The sequence below is a fragment of the Euphorbia lathyris genome, chromosome 5 (assembly GCF_963576675.1).
Source record: "Euphorbia lathyris chromosome 5, ddEupLath1.1, whole genome shotgun sequence".
Taxonomy (NCBI): domain Eukaryota; kingdom Viridiplantae; phylum Streptophyta; class Magnoliopsida; order Malpighiales; family Euphorbiaceae; genus Euphorbia; species Euphorbia lathyris.
Genome location: NC_088914.1, coordinates 25,351,589 through 25,371,118, shown reverse-complemented (window position 1 = coordinate 25,371,118; position 19,530 = coordinate 25,351,589). Strand labels below are relative to the sequence as shown.

General features: G+C 35.8%; 2 long non-coding RNA genes across 2 annotated transcripts; both read right to left on the bottom strand.

The window, feature by feature from the left end:
- Positions 1-10,583: 10,583 nt before the first annotated feature.
- LOC136231206 (uncharacterized) lies at positions 10,584-15,591 on the bottom strand. The gene is made up of 3 exons (XR_010689726.1): positions 15,304-15,591; positions 13,096-13,232; positions 10,584-10,785 (listed from the first exon to the last, which is right to left on the bottom strand). It is a non-coding gene; the product is annotated as an uncharacterized lncRNA (long non-coding RNA).
- Positions 15,592-16,782: 1,191 nt separating this feature from the next.
- On the bottom strand, positions 16,783-19,257 carry LOC136228959 (uncharacterized). The gene is made up of 3 exons (XR_010688930.1): positions 18,955-19,257; positions 18,610-18,707; positions 16,783-17,084 (listed from the first exon to the last, which is right to left on the bottom strand). It is a non-coding gene; the product is annotated as an uncharacterized lncRNA (long non-coding RNA).
- Between the last annotated feature and the right edge of the window lie 273 nt (positions 19,258-19,530).

Below are 19,530 nucleotides of genomic sequence, written 5' to 3'. Positions count from 1 at the left end.
CTACCACTGAAGCTGAGTACATTGCTGCTGGAAGCTGTGTTGCTCAAGTCCTATGGATTAAGCAACAGCTTGAAGACTATGGTGTTCAAACAAAGACAATTGAGGTCAAATGTGACAACAAAAGTGCAATTGATCTATCAAAGAACCCAATTCAGCACAGCAGGATAAAGCATGTCAGCATCAGACATCACTTCATTAGAGACCATGTACTCAAAGGTGAGATCAAGCTGATCTATGTCCCAACGGATGAGCAGCTTGCGGATATCTTCACGAAGCCACTGGCTCGTGAGCAGTTCAGCATACTGAGAGAAGCCATTGGTATGTTTAATCCTCTTCAGTAAATTCCAGTTCTTAATATATATTCATGCTGAGTGAATTACCATGCTGAATGCTATTACTTGCTGAGTGGATAGATGTATGCTGAGTGTTTAATGCTAAATGAATGAATATCACATACTGAGCAAATATGCGCACTGAGTAGTTATCTCAAACTGAGAAACCAATTACTTAAACCATCCATTTATGTAAAACTGACCGCTCAGAATATAGAACAATTAGAATTCTAACACTGAGTAAAAGACCCGTTGCACTTAATGCTAAAGCACGCGAATAGCCACCTAGGATGACGTATGCGCCGAATGTGTCATAAATGCCAGGATCCTTATCGGTTGACAATCCCAAGGACAAACTGACACATGGATTCGATAAGATCCACCTCTCACCTCTATAAATAATGGGCAAATCCCCATTTTTATCTCTTTACGCTTACAGAATTCTCTGGCATAAATATTTTCTCTCTCAAAAACTTCAAATCATTCATATCTTCTCTGCGAAAATGACGAATGATTCTGTAAACATCTCTGATGTCGGTCACCTATCTGCTGGAAACCCTAAGCCTTCTACCCAGCATGATCAAACCAAAGCTACCACACCGAGCAAGAAAACCCAGACTGACCAAGGTAACTCTTCCAAGGCGAAGAAACCTAAGCAACGAACCTACACCAAGGTCTATGAGAACGTCAGGGAGTACAAGATGGACTACTCAAGGTGGTTCTCGAAAGAGTTTGTGGAAACTGAACAACCATTCTGTGAGTGGATCTCAAAGAATGGGTGGACCGAGCTGTTTTCGATCAACTACAATACCTACCCTGACTTGGTAAGGGAATTCTACCACAACCTTCGTGTTGCTGATGATAACCAGGACTATTTAGTCACCAAGGTGAAGGACAAAACCATCTTCATAAATCCCAACTACTTAGCCAACCTTTTGAAGCTTAAGAATGAAGGAGCCATTCTTGGAAAGTCTGGAGATCAGGACGATACTGGGTACTCCACTACGTTCTGTAAACCGACTGGCCATGCTGGCGAAATCTCCAACACTTCAATGGGACAACACCAAAAGATGGCGCACTACCTGCTGACCAATTACATCTTTCCAAAGATAAATTGCACCAGCTCAGCGACAAACTTTGAGCAATGCTTCATATGGCATATGCTGACCTACACGCCCATCAACATGCCAGTATTCTTGATAGCCGGTTTTCAAAGGAGCACTGGAACTCTAAGGCTGGGCTCACTCATTACCAAAATCCTCTTTGACCACCGAGTAGACCTCACGGGAGAAACTAAGGGCCAAGGATCAGAGATTACTGCCGCTGCCCTATTTGCTTTAAAGTTTAATCAGCCAATCAAGAAAGCAAAAGGTGCTGCTGACCCAAACGCTGAGGGGACGGTAATCAAAAAGGGCAAAAGAACTAAGGCCCCTGCTAACAGGAAGAGGAAAGCTGTGCAAAGCACCTCTAAGGAAGTTGTCCCCGCTCCTAAGAAGATAAAGATTGTGTCCAAAGGAACGACTGCACAAGCTGAGCCCAAGTCAGCTGAGAAAAGACCTAGGCAAGATGAGCCTAAGGCAGATGAAAGGGAAAACGTTGATGAAGAACCTCTGAGTAAGAAGCAGAAGAACTCTTCGGAGTTAAGTCCAATCGATGCCATTCCTGCTGGCTTCTTTGTTCCCGACGACTCTCACTATGCTCAGAGTCAAGGTATTGCCGCTGAGCAACAGAACGATGAAGTTGAACTGGATGATCAGTTCATTGAACAGTTGGAAGAAGAATTAGATGAGGAAGATCGGGATGATGAGCAAGAAGAAGAAGGAGAAGAGAGTGGTCAGGATGACACTGAGGAGACAGCAAGTGGAGAAGATGCTGAGCCAACTCACACTGAGTTGACTACAGAAGAAGGTGCTGAGCAAACAGAACAGCAGGATGCTGATGAAGGAGAAAACTCTCCATTTCATTCAATTCACGCTGATCCCACTCCTCCAAGGACTCAGGGAAAAAGAAGAAGACTTGTCAAGGCACATACAACAACAGTGCTTGACTTCATGGATGATTTAACGCAGAAAAGACCAACCACTGATCCATCGAATATCAAGCTTAAATTCTTCAGAAAACCTTCTACGACTCTGCCAGAGCAAACTGAAAAGCATGCCTCTGTTTCTCTTCCACAGGAACAAGCCGACTTAGATGCTTCTGAGAACCCGACCAACACCGAGCCAATTCTCAATGCAGATGCTGAACCTAGCCCTCTGCCGGCTAAGGAAATTCCTGCTCCAGTCAACACTGAACCTATCCCACCTTCAATAGAAAGTCAGCTTCAGCCTGACTCTGAACCTGCATCCAATGCTGCTGTTCAATCACCTCTCCATTCTACAGAACAAGTGCAAGTTGAAACACTAAGACCAGTCACTGACCCCACTGGCACTACAAATGATGCATTGAATCTCACTCCTCCACCAGCTGGTCAAACTAATGAAGACTCATACAACTACCTCACTGCCACTAAGTCTGGTAGAAGGATAATTAACTCGGCTCAGGCCTTGATCCAAGACCTTCATCAAACTTCAGACACTGCTGCTGGGTCTTCCGATAATGAGTCTACTCAGCTTCCACAAGTCACTCAACTTCTCAATGAGGTTCGAGGTCTAAAAGACTTGCTGAGTGTAATGATCAATATCCAAGCCCAACAACCAAAGCAGGAGTCCATAACAAAGCTGGTTGAACTCCAGCTGACCATGGTTCAACATATCAACTCCCTATAGGGACAATTTCAAGCCTTGTCAGCTGCGAACTCAGGGTATGCAACTTCTGCCGAAGTTCATCAGTTATTCACTCAGCTTCAAACTGAGCAAGAGAAGACAAACCATCAGCTTTCCTCTTACTCCCAATGCTCAGTAGAACAGATCGGCGAAGCTGTTCGTCTTCTGAATCTAAACAAGGCAGAGATGGACACTGACCAGATCAAGCAGAATGAGATTCTCCAGTATACACATCAAATCTTTACCCATGTCCGTCATTCCAACATTCAGCGTCAGTTCTATGACTCATCTCTGCTCAAGATGTTTCATCAAGCTTATGCTGCGCTGACTGATACACTCACTTGGATGGGTAAATCTCAAGCCTACGTACTGAGCATCCTCAGCGCTGCTGAAATTGGTGTGCCTCAAGAGGTATTAGACGATGGTGTTGCTGTCTTTGATGGCATAAATGAAAGCATCGGCAAGCTGAAGGACTTCTCAGCTCGCATATCTAAAGCTGATCAAAATAGCACCTTCAGGCCTCCTCCTCCTCCCGATGCTGCCAAAACGGGGGAGAAAGAACAAACAGGAAAAACTCAACATGAGGCTGCTGGAAGTAGTCAGCTTAAGGGAAAGGGAAAACTGATATATAAGAAGAAATAGCTTAGTTAGGATAGCTAGTTTCTAAGTCTTAAGTATCCCTGTTATGTATAATGCTGACTACTTATTAATACTATGCTTGCATCAAATTTTTCAACTTGATTAAAATCTTATGTGATGCTGAGCTATTATGTTTTGCATACATCAACTGTGTTTATCATTCTTAATATCTTCTGATTGTATGCTGTTAACACTGTCTTGTATGATTAAAACATTGTCTTATGTGATGCTGAGCTTTCCTCTTACTCCCAATGCTCAGTAGAACAGATCGGCGAATCTGTTCGTCTTCTGAATCTAAACAAGGCAGAGATGGACACTGACCAGATCAAGCAGAATGAGATTCTCCAGTATACACATCAAATCTTTACCCATGTCCGTCATTCCAACATTCAGCGTCAGTTCTATGACTCATCTCTGCTCAAGATGTTTCATCAAGCTTATGCTGCGCTGACTGATACACTCACTTGGATGGGTAAATCTCAAGCCTACGTACTGAGCATCCTCAGCGCTGCTGAAATTGGTGTGCCTCAAGAGGTATTAGACGATGGTGTTGCTATCTTTGATGGCATAAATGAAAGCATCGGCAAGCTGAAGGACTTCTCAGCTTGCATATCTAAAGCTGATCAAAATAGCACCTTCAGGCCTCCTCCTCCTCCCGATGCTGCCAAAACGGGGGAGAAAGAACAAACAGGAAAAACTCAACATGAGGCTGCTGGAAGTAGTCAGCTTAAGGGAAAGGGAAAACTGATATATAAGAAGAAATAGCTTAGTTAGGATAGCTAGTTTCTAAGTCTTAAGTATCCCTGTTATGTATAATGCTGACTACTTATTAATACTATGCTTGCATCAAATTTTTCAACTTGATTAAAATCTTATGTGATGCTGAGCTATTATGTTTTGCATACATCAACTGTGTTTATCATTCTTAATATCTTCTGATTGTATGCTGTTAACACTGTCTTGTATGATTAAAACATTGTCTTATAAGACTCATTGAACAACAAAATACTCAGCGCTCTCTGATAGTTAAATCTTCCGCTTAAAACTGAGTTAATAGAATATGTTTCATGAGCTGACCTTTATTTGAAAACTGACCTAGGACTTACTCGATTAAACCTTAAAATGTTTAGAGTAAAACTGTGTCAGTAGCTCAACCCTTACGGGGGAGTTTATTAAGTTATAAAATGTCAACTATCATGGGGGAGCTCAAAACTGAGTTCTTCACTGAATAGTTTTGCCAACATCAAAATGGGGGAGTTTGTTGAAACACATTTCCACATGATTTTGATTTGACAAAATTATTTGAGTATATGTTTAAAAATATTCTAAAACACACTAAGTTTAAATGCTTTGATTTATTACACTAATGTGTTTGTTCAATGTTGAGTTAAATTATTTATAAGACATAAAGACTAAAAGGCTAAAGGCCCAAAGGAAAGTCAAAGGCCCAAGACAACTCGGCCCGTGTAAACAAAACGTTGTCGTTGTGGACAAAACGCAGCTCAGCATGAAGAAGGATCTGGAAGACTTTCTTTATCTACTTCGGAACGAAGCTGCTGAGTTGGACGACAAAGAGTACAAGACAGCAGCTGAGCAAGGAACAACTTCAAGACAAAGTATTTCTACTTTGGGTAAAGTTCAGAAGACACAGAAAGCTGTCTGGAAGACTTTGCCAAAAAAGGCGAAACATTCTGCCTGTCTGTCTAAAAGCTGCTCAGCACTGACCGAAGACAGAAGATACAATAATCTGATTGGCCAACGGCACTGAGTGTGTACTGAGTGACAACGACATCAAGTCGTTTCCCTCCAACGGTTATTTCAAAATTTGAAATAACCGATACCTCAAGTGTCACTATAAATAGGCCTTTCAGTTGCTTCATTCAATGCAGATCTTCAAATTTCTACTCGAAGAATCTGTGTGAAAAAGCAAAGCAAATACTTACACCAATTTCCATATTACTGTGTAAAAGTCTAGAGTGATTATCCAAGCATCTAAAGTGTCTTAGCAATTGTTATTTAGGACAAACTTATTATCATTTCTAGAATTAGAAAGGAGAGACTGAGTACTCGGTTATAGTACTCAGCAATAGAATAGGAGTGAGTAGAGGTATAGAGGAAGGTACTCTTGTTATACTCAGCTTCTTGTTGTAAAAGGTTTGATGCTCTACCGTTAAAGAGCTCAGTAGAGAATTCGAAAGCTCGGAACGTGTTTCGGGGACAGGACGTAGGCGTAGAGGCCGAACCTGGATAAATCTACTGAGTAACATCGTTCTAACCTTAAACTCCTTTAATATATATATTGCTTGCTTAAACAAAACCGACCAAGTAAAGAGGTCACGCTGAGTTGTGTGCATTGAGTATCTGAGTTCAGGAATAGACTCAAGTGCTATCTCCTGACTCAAAGAAAGAAGTTGACTTAGTCACCAGTTGACTAAGCTAGTGTCTTACTTCACTCAGCGCGCTATGTAATTCTCTTTCAAAGAAAAAGAAGTCAGCCTCAACGTACTAAAATTTTAAATAGTTCCTATCCCCCCCCCCTTGGAACTAACTTGTTACGTTATAAGGGACCAACACCCTTTACCTTGAACATTTGATATATCCCTTAACACTGGCCCCCTCACGCCCCCCCTGTTTTATTATCCCGTACATAGGTTTGCTTTCCCATTCTCCCTCTCGTCCCTCCCGTAACCACCTAGCCCCGCTCTGATCCCCTCCCCTCTTTATTGGTGCTTTGAGCCACTCCCTCCATTCCCTTTCCCCATCATCTCTAGTTCCCTCAAATAACAGCTCACAATACTTATCTGAATGCCCCAGTAATCCACACAAGTAACAAAACATCCCAAGACGTTCATATTTAAACACAATAATGGAACACACGTCCTTACCTCTTGCAATCTTCTTGAACCGTTTCAACGGTTTGCACACATCGATGGCCACTCTTATCCTCATATAAGCTTTACTGGCCCCTGTGTTATTTTTTGTATCATACTCCAAGAAAGTTCCTAAGAAACCTCCCAATTGCTTCCCAATTGCTTCTGACATTGCCCCTAATGGAAGGTCGTGAATCTGTACCCAAATTGGCATTTGCACCAACTCTAGCAATTTTGGTTTTGAATCCTCAGGCCATTCATTCATCAGCAAAGAATAATTGTCGAATGTCCACGACCCCCCCAGCAATAACTCTGTCCCGATCAACACGGTGGAAGAATTCAATCGAATATAGGTTTGGGCTCAATTCCTATATATTCACTCCTCTACCGGGACGCCAAAGGGTGGCTAACCTGTTCTTCATGACCTGATAGTTGAGAGGTTTATCTGCTACAAATCTCCCAACCCAACACAGCCCCTCCTCCTCCTCTGTTTCTATCGTTGGCGGCAGGTCCAGTTCGAGTTTTTCATTCTCCTCTTCGATCGACAAACGCGACAAACTACTTTCCATCCCCTTCCTCACAACAAACGACACCGATTAAATACTTCCTCAGAGCAACGCGAATCGCCTGAGACAACTCTCACCAGGCTGACGGAGAGACTTCTCACCGGAGATTAAACCAAACGGCGGCAGGGTATCGCCTAGGTTTATCACCAGGAGAGACGTGTTTATCGCCTAGGTTTATCGCCTAGCTTTTTCTATAATAGTTTTTTTAATACAATTTTTTATTGCAGTTCATTAAATTTGTTTTTTTAAACTTCAATTATATTTTATTTTAGTTCATTAATTCCAATTTCATTGGTTTTCTTTCCTTTGTATTTCATGACATGGCACTTTGAATGAGAAATCGAGATTAAGTAAGAATCATAAATGAGAAATTAAAAAAGGAGTGAGTTTGTAGGTGTTAAATTGGAATTAATTGAGAACAAGAAATCCAAAAATCTTGCACGTTTACTAGGAAATGAATAGTCTATTACTCTATTTTAAACATGAAACAGTGGACATCCCGGTTAAATATTAAATATCAGTAGTGTTCACATGAACCCTAATGATCAAATGAATTTGGTCATTTACCGTTAGATCTAAGCTCATTTGATCTAAGACTTGGGATGCTTTGAATCTCGATAAATGGATTTAAATGGCCCTAGATCTAACATTGAATGACCAAATTCATTTGGTCATTAGGGTCCACGTGAACACTATTGAAATTTGCAACTTGAGAGTCATACTCAGGAATGACATTCACATAAGCATAATGGTTTAGCCAAAAGAGGACCTCACAGATACACATTGCATCCACCATATGAGAATCGATCGATATTAAAACAACTGGTTGCCAATTGATGCTCTTAAGCATGCCCCTGATCCACTCACGAAGACAGGTTGGATTTCTCAACATGTCATTCGCTTATCTTATCAGTGATATTCCGAGGTTAACTTCACTACAAAAAAAGCGTCGTCCCAAAAAAAATTGTCCCCTATAGTTTAGGGGACAACTTTTTCGTCCCTATGTTTTGCCCTTGTTTCCTCCGTCCTTGATTCTATAGCGGACGAAAAAATTGATGTCCCCCATTTAAAGGGACGATTGTCGTCCCCATTCTTAAGGACGATTGTCGTTTACTAGGGACAACTGTTGTCCCCATTACTAGGGACGACATTTCATCCCCAGTCTTAAGGACGACTATCGTCCCCATCACTAGGGACAACATTTCATCCTCATTCCTAGGGATGACTATCGTCCTCGTTCCTTGTGACAAAATGTCATCCCTGTTCCCTATGGACGACTATCGCGCCTGTTTCTAGGGACGACTGTCGTGCCTGTTTCTAGGGATGACATTTCATTCCCATTCCTTGGGACGACTGTCATCCATGTTCCCTAGGGACGACTGTCGTCCCCATTCTTTTCGACGAAATTCTATCCCCGTTCATCCCCATTCATAGGGACGACATTGCTCCCTTGAGAGTGCTACTATATCCTTGTCAAACAAACTTATTCGGTAAAAGATAGCCCTTAAATGTGAATGACCTTACAATAAAAATATGAAGAAAAGAAAATGTACAATTCGGATCAAGTATAGTCCATCAATATCAATGAGATGCTTGAGAGTACTTCTCTTAGAGATGAAAGTGCAACAATATTACACGCAACAATTGTTTCATAATACTGGAAAAAATACTTCACAATTACCGCAAAATAATGTAGAAGAACCAAAGCACAATATAGATTGCCAAGAAACCCAATGATAAACTAAAACGAATTGTTGCACATTAAATAAAGCAAACAAAGTTAGGCATACAACTATTTTAGCAGATTTAAAACCACTCGCCTATTTTCATACAGAACATATGTTAGACTGAGTGCATTAATTGAAAACTGACCTCTAACTCACTTCCTCAAATTAGATGGAATCACCCAAAGTTAAAATACTGCCTCATACTAGTTTCCGGGTATTTCCACCCCATAAACTAGTAAGAAACACAGACACGCCGCTAAATAGGTGTTTCCATGCATAATTGGATAACAAACATTTCAAACATTATTTATCATTTATGTTCATGATCAATTCACAAAGTATTAGAAATTTTACCTTAATCACATCAGATTCATGATCCGAAGAATCCGAACTGCTGCTTTTCCTTTTCTTAGTAGGGTTTATAGCAAAGCCATTTTTTAGAACTACTGGCCGCTTCTTTGATCGAGCAGCAGCTTTTGCATGAGGTTCCCCAACCGAAGAGTCCTCATAACTACTAGAATCTTCTTTCCTCTACTTCTTTTGCTAAGTCTTGACTTCATGCTTATTCATCTTTACATTCTACTTTATCTCTTGTCATATGCTACGTTTCTTTGAACAAAACAAACTTTACAATAGATTCTTCGGCTTTTGTTTTACGGTCTAATACAAATTTCAAAGAGCACACAAAGACAAAGATTGATGATTGGAGGTCTATATGTTCTTTTTAATCCATGAAATTCATCTTTTTTAAAATCGCAAATAGAGATAAATAAGCAATGTTTAAAACTGAAATTTATCAAGCATAAAATGTTCTGGTTTTACTTTTAACTACAATGTTCTTCTTAGATCTCTGTAACTATTATTTATCCATCTATTCATTTTGAGTACTGTAATATATCATATACAAAAACACAAGAAATTACATGAGTAAACAACTAACAGACAAACTAACTAGAACTTATTTTAATTCTCAGTCTTTTCTTTTATCTAATCTTGTGACTAATTAACATTCATTCTATTGTAAAAACAAGGGATAAATTTTGAAAAACAAGCAACACATACCAATATAGATCACAAGCCTAAAATAAATTATCACTATTCAATTATCATCTTGTTGCCATTTTTTAAAGCAAACAAACACTACAAAAACACCACTTTCAGAGACAACAAAAATCGTCCCCAAAAGCATAAAAATTTGTCCCCTATACTTTCGGGGACAATTGTTTCGTCCCTATTTTTCGTTCTTGTTTCCTCCGTCCTTGATTCTATAGGAGACGAAAAATATGATGTCGTCCCCATTCTTAGGGACGACTATCGTCCACATTCTTAAAGACGACTGTCGTCCCCATGCTTAGGGACAAATTCTCGTCTCCATTCTTAGGGACTACCGTTATCCCCATCTTAGGGACGACCATCGTCCCCGGTCTTAGGGACAACATCTCATCCCCGTTCTTAGGGACAATTATCGTCCCCATGTAATAGTGACATATTTTTTTCCCTACAATGAAGGATGACACACGCCCTAAAAAAATAATATGCTAATTATTAATTGAAACCGGTAAATTATTGATTTTCAACCAGAGTAATTTACAAGTTCATTTTTCAACAGCAACCATAATCGGTAATTTACTGGTTCATTTTTAACAACAAACCATAATCTCATTTATAGACATAAATCAGAAAAAAAATCAACATAAAATGATTTATTATGTAACAGTAATATTCAACAAAAAATAATTAGAAAAAAGGAACTAAAAGTAAAAGCTTATTGAGCTCGTTCTTCCTAAATAACATCAGTTCTGATCTGTTCTACCATAATTCCTAAGATCCATCAAACCATATCCCCCTTTAGCTTTAAATCGTTTCATTCTTCTCAAATCCTTCATCTGCAAATGCACACAACAAATGTCTTCCTAAATCAAGTAATTACTATCACCATCACTCCCAAAACCATAGGTAGCATAGTTAGTGTATTATTTTTTAAGAAGAGAATTAATGTATTCTTAACACCGCTAAAATTTATGTTTTACATTGTTGATGTTTACACTGGTCTTATGAGTACTTATGCAGAAAGTGGCCAGCTTGACCAGACATTTTGTACTGTTGATCTCTTATTTCTATTCACATTATGTTGTACATAAATAAATAAAATGTATCCTGTAATATCCCGAATTTTCGAAATGATTCTTTAAAAATAAATCTAATTAGATGTATAATTTTAATTATTTGCCTTTGAAAATAATGTGTTAATTAGTAATTTTGGGTTTTTCATATTATAGTAATGTATAAACTATGGAATTTATGGCTTTCATAATATTAATATTTTTTTCTATGTACTTTCTAAATAATAAAAAAAACAAAGGAAGAAAAAACAGAACAGTGGTACAATTTTTTTTTTTATAAAATCATGGTTTGGGTTCATTACTATATTTTGTCAACAATAACTCTTATATTAGTATAATACCTTTTTATTCTTATATATTTAAGTTATCTATTTTAGTCTAAACTCTTAACAAATAAATAATCAAATAAAAACAGTTTTAAAGCTTCACGTTTTCTACAAAAAATCGGGTTCTTCTCCTTTTCACCGAAACATTTTATTTTAACCGTTTTCATTGATTTTGAGTAAGTTGGGAAGCAATTGATCTAACTCTTCAAACAACAAAAGGTAATTGACATTAGTTGTTTGTTCTTTTGTAAAACCATATATTCATTATATAATATAAATTCACTTACTTCGATCCCCCAATAATTTAGTTTGACTCAATTTTATTTGGGTTGTAGATTTTATTAAGTATGATAGAAAATTTTGGAGTAATTTTAGTTGGATATGTTGATTGAATAGAAAATTTGACGGTGTTCAGATGGATTGAGAAAATTGATAACTAAGATTTGGATCTGGTTATTATTTGGAGTTCGGGGTGAGTGGTAATTATGGTTCATGACACTATTTGTTTGATTTTGAAATTTCTGACATGAAATCTGTTTGATAAAAGTATTTTGTTTAAACTATCTTTCGATCCTTTGGTAATTAATATTGAAAAGTTTGATAAAAATAGTTCGATCCGATTTTTAGATTTATCTCCTATTTTCGTTCCTTTAAGACATTTCTGATGAACTTTTCTAAAAATGTTATTTGTTCAAAATAGTCCTTGTTCTAGTTAGATGATAAAATATTTTATTGAGCTTAATTTTATTTGTCAAATATTCTCTGCATTAGAGCCTAGGCTTCTGGGAACAGGCCCTTGGTACATTAGTTTGTCTGATATCATTTATCTTATTTGGAAGTAAAAATTCTTTGAGATTATACTTAATTCTGTTAATCGATTGATTTATCTATTACCGTTTGTATTGAAAATCTGAAATTTTATTCGAATTCCGTCGTCTGGATATTTAAGTTATTTGAAAAATATTATGATATATAAATTATACGCTTTGAAACCAGTACATGTGCTCAGTATTATCTGTATCTGTTTTCATGTCTCACTGGCCTTCATATTAGGCTTGCATTATTTGTTATTGTTTTATCTGTGTACATGTTTGTCTTTGTGTCAGTTGTATTAGAATCATGCATAGGGTCGGTGAAGACATTCTGTATCTGAATCTGGTAGCGCTACCATCTGTGTCTGTTATCTGGCCTTTGGTGATGTGGAATATCATCACTCTGATGTTACTATACCGTGGTTTTGAGAATTTCTGTAATTTATTATTATTCAATATTATTTTTGATTTCTTTGCACCATCATATTTGATAAATTCTGAAAACAAATTTGAAACTTATCTGCATATCTGCCTGTTCCCCGTCTGTTGTGCTTTGATTATCACTCACTGGGATTTTCGCTCGTATAGACGGAAATCTCATACCACGTTGATTTTATTTTTTTTCAGATTAAGATCTCTATAGCTGGACAGACATTTGAGGTTCAATATTGAAGGAGGATATTGTTAGTTAGATATATTGCTATTGTACTGTTTTAGAGACGTTTGGATAAATTTATGGTATATACTTCTTTACAGTTTAAGTTGTATCATCATGTTAGAAGCCTTTATTAGTTAAACAAATATTAATTTGTACTTTGAATTTGAGGCTAGCATAGATTAAGGTAGTCTTAATTTATGCGCCGGTCATAACGAGGTCGGGTCGTGACATATCCTAACAGATGTAAACATAACAATGATCAAATAACAAAAATTACCTTCATTCATTAGCTTCTTTATAAGCATTTGTAAGCATTCATCATGTTAACATCTTCATCATCACTTTGTGCTTCTTAGGCATAAACTAGTTGGTTGAACTCCACTTTATGTGGCAACAAATTATGCAAAATCACACCTGTAAACATCAAATTTAGACCTCAGGATTAGCTTACAAAACCTAAACAAAAAAAAATTGTTTCCATTTTTGTACAACACATATGAGGGATAATCCAATATTGAAGCTCCTTCACTATATTTATGAACATTATTCAGCACTTGAGATATTGTTCAAGTCTTTGCTCTTAGGATCAATGTCCTTTCCTGCAGAATAAGCACTTCTGAGAACCTTCACTAAAAGTAAAAGCTCATCCTCCTCTATCTTCTCATTATGCTGTTCGACTTGAAAAAGAATTGATGCATAGTATTATTTAAAGAAGATAACACAGAAAAAAAATCAACCTAAGATGAAATGAAAAAGGAAGGGAAACTAAATAAAAGTTAAAACCTTCGATTCTGCAATGTGCATTTGATTTCTAATCAGACTATATGTTACTATTTTGATAAACTAAAAATGCATAAAAGTCATTCTATGGACCTTTAAACATGTTGAATCAAATAAATTGGGCTGTCATTATTTATTTTTCTCAATCACACACGAAACAACCAATTTACATGTTTAAGTCCAAAACAACACATATTTTCACTATAGGGATCACAATGGAATTAAAAGAGTGAGAGGGAGAGATTGAATCAAAAGGAAAAGCACAAAGTAGAAATTGCACAAGAAGGGGTATTTTATAATAGAACTAGAAGCTAATGTAATTAGAAGCAGACAGTAGAAAACAAAACTAAAGTATACAGACTATGAATTACCTATAAATATAATGCTTCTGAAGTTAAAACCAAAAAGTCCCTTCCCAGCTGAATTCTACCAAATTGCTTCCAAAAATAGTAGAGACGTTAGTATTTAGTACCACTAGCCCAATATCCAAGCCTGGTGAAACCATTTTCCATCTCAACATACCCATTGACATCATGGACAACAACATCAACTAGTATTTGCTCATTTTGGTAAATAAACAAATCAGATAAGCGTAGCAGACAGCAAAAAAACATCACCTATCCAAGAAGATAGTCATAGGTATTCTCAAGCCTTTTACTGGATTATGATCTTATGGTTATAAAGAAGGCAGGCTATACGGAATATACAAGTGTGCTAACTTATTCTTTTTCTTTTTAGAATAATATAACTATATAACTGGCATACTTTATGAAAATGTCTGAAAACTAGCATAAAACTCAAATTTTCTGTTATGAACTATCTATAGGAGTATAAGCAAAAAGGAATAAAAAAATTGCATTATCATTAAAATAACTTGAGAAATATGAATACAACTTACGAGCAAAAGTATAAGAGTAGAATCTGTCAACAATATGAAGCCAATAACCTATCAAACCTAAAAAATAGTTTCTTTAATCAATTTTGGGCATACCAATATAATCCTATATTTGCTTTAATTAAGGAACACGAATGAGAACCAAATAGCAGTAATTGTCAGAAATTAGTATAAGATATATGATTGGGCGTTAACTATTAGTTTTGCTTTTAGTTCAATTGGTTGCATGACAGTACAGAGAGTACCCAAACAAAAAATGACAGATTGTGAAAATACCCATCAGACAAAAAAAAAATATATAAAAATGACTTCAAATATCCCACAAATAAGAACACCCCACTATTAAATGTGAAAGAAAGTAAACCATAAATGAATTAATAGAACCTGATCAAGGATCTTATCTCCATGATTTGGCCTCTAACTTCTCTTTGCAAAATGTTAAGAAGATTTTTGATCAGTTTATAATCATGTTTAATGGTATAAAACGAGATTTCCTTCTCTGTATCATTTTTCATGTCTGTCATTATAACACAACAACAATAAAACAGAGACATGTGCAAATAATCAATAGAAAACCAAGGCAGAAGGAGAAAGGCTCGATTGCAATTTGTTCTTTGTTCCTTTTTTTTTTTGTTAACTAATGGTTGCATTTAGAATTTCATAGTGAGATTAAGACATCTAACATCCAAGTTGAAGCTACTATAACAGAGGAATAAATCAAGTATTCAATTATAACTATAGATTTCGTTAAATTGAAGGTAGATATATCAAACATTGAGATTTTCATGGAGAAAAAATAGAAAACCTAACCTTGAAAATTCATCAGGGCTGATGTGATCCAGTCTCCAAATTCGCTGCTCAATGTTGCAAACCTACCCTTGATATTGAATCCATCGATGAAATTTGGGGAAACAAAAGAGAGAGAGGAAGGAAAATGGAGAGGGAAAACAAATGGTAGAGAAGATAGAGAATGGACGAGTGGCGGCACTGGTTATGGATGGAGATGGTATGTCGGCTAGCAATGAGGGAGAGCCAATAACGAGTGGGAGAGATAGAGGGGGGGAGTGGGAGAGAAACGTTGAGGGTTAGACAAAATCAAGATTTTGTCCCCAAATAATAATAAATTTATATATAAAAATATAATCTAATTTTTGTTAATTAAATTTGTCCCCTTTACTAGATTAAAAAATAATTGGAGACAATAAATATAGTTGTCTTCTATATTAATTTCAAAACTACAATTAAAACAAAAATTATATTTTGTTCTTAACCATTTGTCCTCAAAAGTCACTTTTTTTTTGTAGTGTTCAATTAACAAGCAACACATACCAATATAGATCACAAGCCTAAAATAAATTATCACTGTTCAATTATCATCTTGTTGCCATTTTTTAAAGCAAACAAATAAGGGGTGAAATGTTCCCAGATTAATCAATTCATACATTTAAAAAATTAATTAAAAGATTGTACAATTTAGTGAGCATAAATAAAGATTGAATAGAAACTTTATCAAACCGAGAGGAGTACCTAAAATCAGCAAGCCATCTTGAGAGTGGTCCCTAACCAACTCAAAATCGCAACTCTAATACAGCCCCTCACTACAACAAATCATCACTTGCACCACAGTTAAAATCGTGACCCAAATGTAATATTTCCATGGCTATGCTATTTGGCCACGGAAATTCAAGGTGGGTGCTCCCGTGGCGCAAGTGAACGTAGCTAGGTAGTTGCCATGGGAAAATAATGGTCATGGCATAAATTGGTTTTTATGCCACGAGAAAATCTGTGGCTAATTATATCCATTTGCCACGGGTAAAATTGTGGCAAAAGTAAAATACCCATGGCAAGACATAGTAGCCCGTGGCAATCAACTCTAGTTAGCCGCAATCATAATCGTGGCAAAAATAGAACACTCATGGTGGGAAACCTTGCTTAGCCACGATTTTAACCATGGCAAAAATAGAACATTCGTGGCTAGAAACCTTACTTAGCCACGAGCATAATCTTGGAAAACTTGATCAAATTTTGGTAATTTATGTTTAGTTTATTTTTAATTAATTTTTAAGTTCTTTTATTATTATTATTATTATATTATTATGTATGAGCTTTTGGATTGAACGGAGCTACGTTAAAATGAATAAGAACAAAAGAATACATAAATAAACAAAGTTCAAAATTTTAACCATTCTTAACGAGAATAAATAGTTATTAAATAAACAACAATCGTTCTATCATCCAATAAAGAAACTCGCAGCAACATTAAGGACATAATATAAATTTTCGGATTGAAGGGAGCTACTATAAAATATAATATAATACGTAGAAATTACTTTGCTTAGTTTGAAAAGAAAGACCATAAATTGATCAACTCTAAGAAAAACAACTAATATTATCTTATTACAATGAAAACGAAACAGAGATAATATCATAATTTGAATATCAAAACTAAACATGTTCTATCACTAGGAAGAGTAATTGAAATCTGTTACTAAAGCCCAACATATGTGTCGCAAACAAGTCCCATTAACAATCAGCCGACACACCAGACACAGAGCAATGAAAGCTTCAGAGTTCCTAACTTCTGCAACAACCTGAATAAATTGAATTAGTGTCTACAAAATGCAATACTATGAGCAAGCATGTATAAACCTTGTGATAATACCTTAATCGAGGGAAAGATTAATTATCAAAATATTAAAAATAATTCAAAATCAATATAAAATGGCCAAAGGATAAATAATCAGATAAAAAAAATCAAATGCATCAATTTTCCATGTATCAAAGTCATTTCTCCTATTTAATTTCAATATAACTTCATTTTTTTAATCTATTTACATACACTTGGAAAAGCCCAACTTTAGCTTGAATCTTAAATGTAGCAATAATATTTCAATTGCAAGGACATAACTCAAAATGAAATGATGGAGCAGTGTTATGAGAAAATATACTAATTAATGAATTCTTTGCGATACTTTTTTGCAACGACTATAGTAAATAAAGTAGACGCTATATAGTATGTGATACTAAGCTAAAATGGTACAATTTAATTTTTCTTTGTCAACCACGTTTTTTTTTTTTTTTGCTTCATAAAAGAAATTTAGTGTTTCGAAAAAGATGGTTATTTGTTCCGAAAAGATGGAAGTTAAGGAGAAGATAACATCATGAACTGTGGATGTTATTCTCCTATCTTCTTTCATTATGAGATGGAAAAATCTCAAGAAACGGATTGCAGAAAACCCAGGAAAAATAGCAGAATCAAGTTCAGTTCTGGAAACAAGGTGTGGTGTTGAGGAGCATGAAATTCACTTTGCAGGAGCCTAATTTCCAAGGTAATAATACTGGGTTGTGTTTCTAAGTTTCAAGGTTATGAATTAATTTATAAAATGGCATGTTATTGAGAATATGTACATTGAATGTAGTATTAATGTCCCTTTCTATTTTCTAAAGCTCAACTTGACTCAGTTAAGCATTATTTGCTATCAGACTTTAATTGAGACCTTTTGAAGTGTGTAGATTAATTTTAATTTTATTAAATTGGTTCTTATAATAGATTGAGAAGAGTTTAATACAAGTTTAAATCAATTAAAACATAATTATAGAATATAACAAGTTGCCAAAGTGATGAGATATGAAATTTGGATTACGTATGATAATAAAAAAGAATAATGGAATAAATTACCAATACCATTTTCTAGCACTCATTTTAGTCATGTAGAACAGTAGGATCCTACTTTCAAATACTTCAGGATAATCTAGCTCTCCAACATCTCAACAAAAAGCTTATCAAGAGTTCCCAAGTTGCCATCATAAATAGTTCAAAAGTAGTCTACTAAAAAATAAGAATTCCACATATATCAATGAGCTACCAATTAGTATGACCATTCAATTCTTCCACATATATTGGATGCTATTATAGAGGATACAAGAATTCAAATTACCATATTATCTCTAGAAATTAAATATATGAAGGGGTTTTCATTATTAGGCTTAAATGGGGGAATCATCTTTGCAAAGAAATAATTTAAACTCATGAATAAGACATACAAGGTAAAATTCCAGGAGAAACATCCATACAAAAGCCACTAAGCAAGAGTCAAAATGGACAAACAAACTAACCTATTGAGTGCGCTCATCTGGCAAGCACTTTCATATGACTACTATCAACCCAACTTTGTTTATCCTCCACTGGCAAAGTATCCATCAAATCATAATAGCTGTGAATATATATTAAAAAAAAAACCCTAAAATCACCCCTTAAATAATTATCAAATCAACACTAGAGTAATAAAGTGATAGAAATTTGAAATCGCCTCCATTCAGTAAAAGCATATCCCTTTCTATATAGAATCAGTAAAATTAACAGGAACAATAGCGTTGGAGCTAATCAAATAATAAATTAGGACAACTAGGGTTTGGTCAGTGATACATTTAGCATGAAGGCAAAACTTAATGGAGCAATACCTGCACTAGTTGCTGCGGCCGCTAGAGAATCACAAGCTTTCTAATGGTGAGAGGAATAAAAAATGGAACTCAGTCAGAACCAATCTCAATTCTCTCAGGAACAACATACATATGAACACTAAGCGGTAGCGGCGAAGAAGAGAGAAGAATCACATGTTCTAGTGGAGCAAGAGATAAGAAGGTTTAACACGACAAAGAAGAGAGGAAGAATTAATCTAGGGTTATTGGGGAAAGGGGATCTGGTATTGATAAGGAGAGAGAGTACGAAGGAAGCAGAAAGGTTAAAGGAACGTGTTTAAAGAAAAGAATTAAATTTTGCTCTTTAATATTAATAAATTAAAATATAATTTCTATTAATAGATGTTGTTTCCTATTCTAAATTAAAACTAGACAAAATATATTAATTGACCCTTATATTAGTTTGAAAACTAAATTAAGGACTAAAACTTTAATTGTTTATTCAGTTTTTGGATTGTAATTATCTTGCCACAAAATAGATTATCCATGGCCGTAGCATTTTTATGCTACGCGTAATTTTTCCGTGGCATAAACAAATTTAGCCACGGGAATAAAATA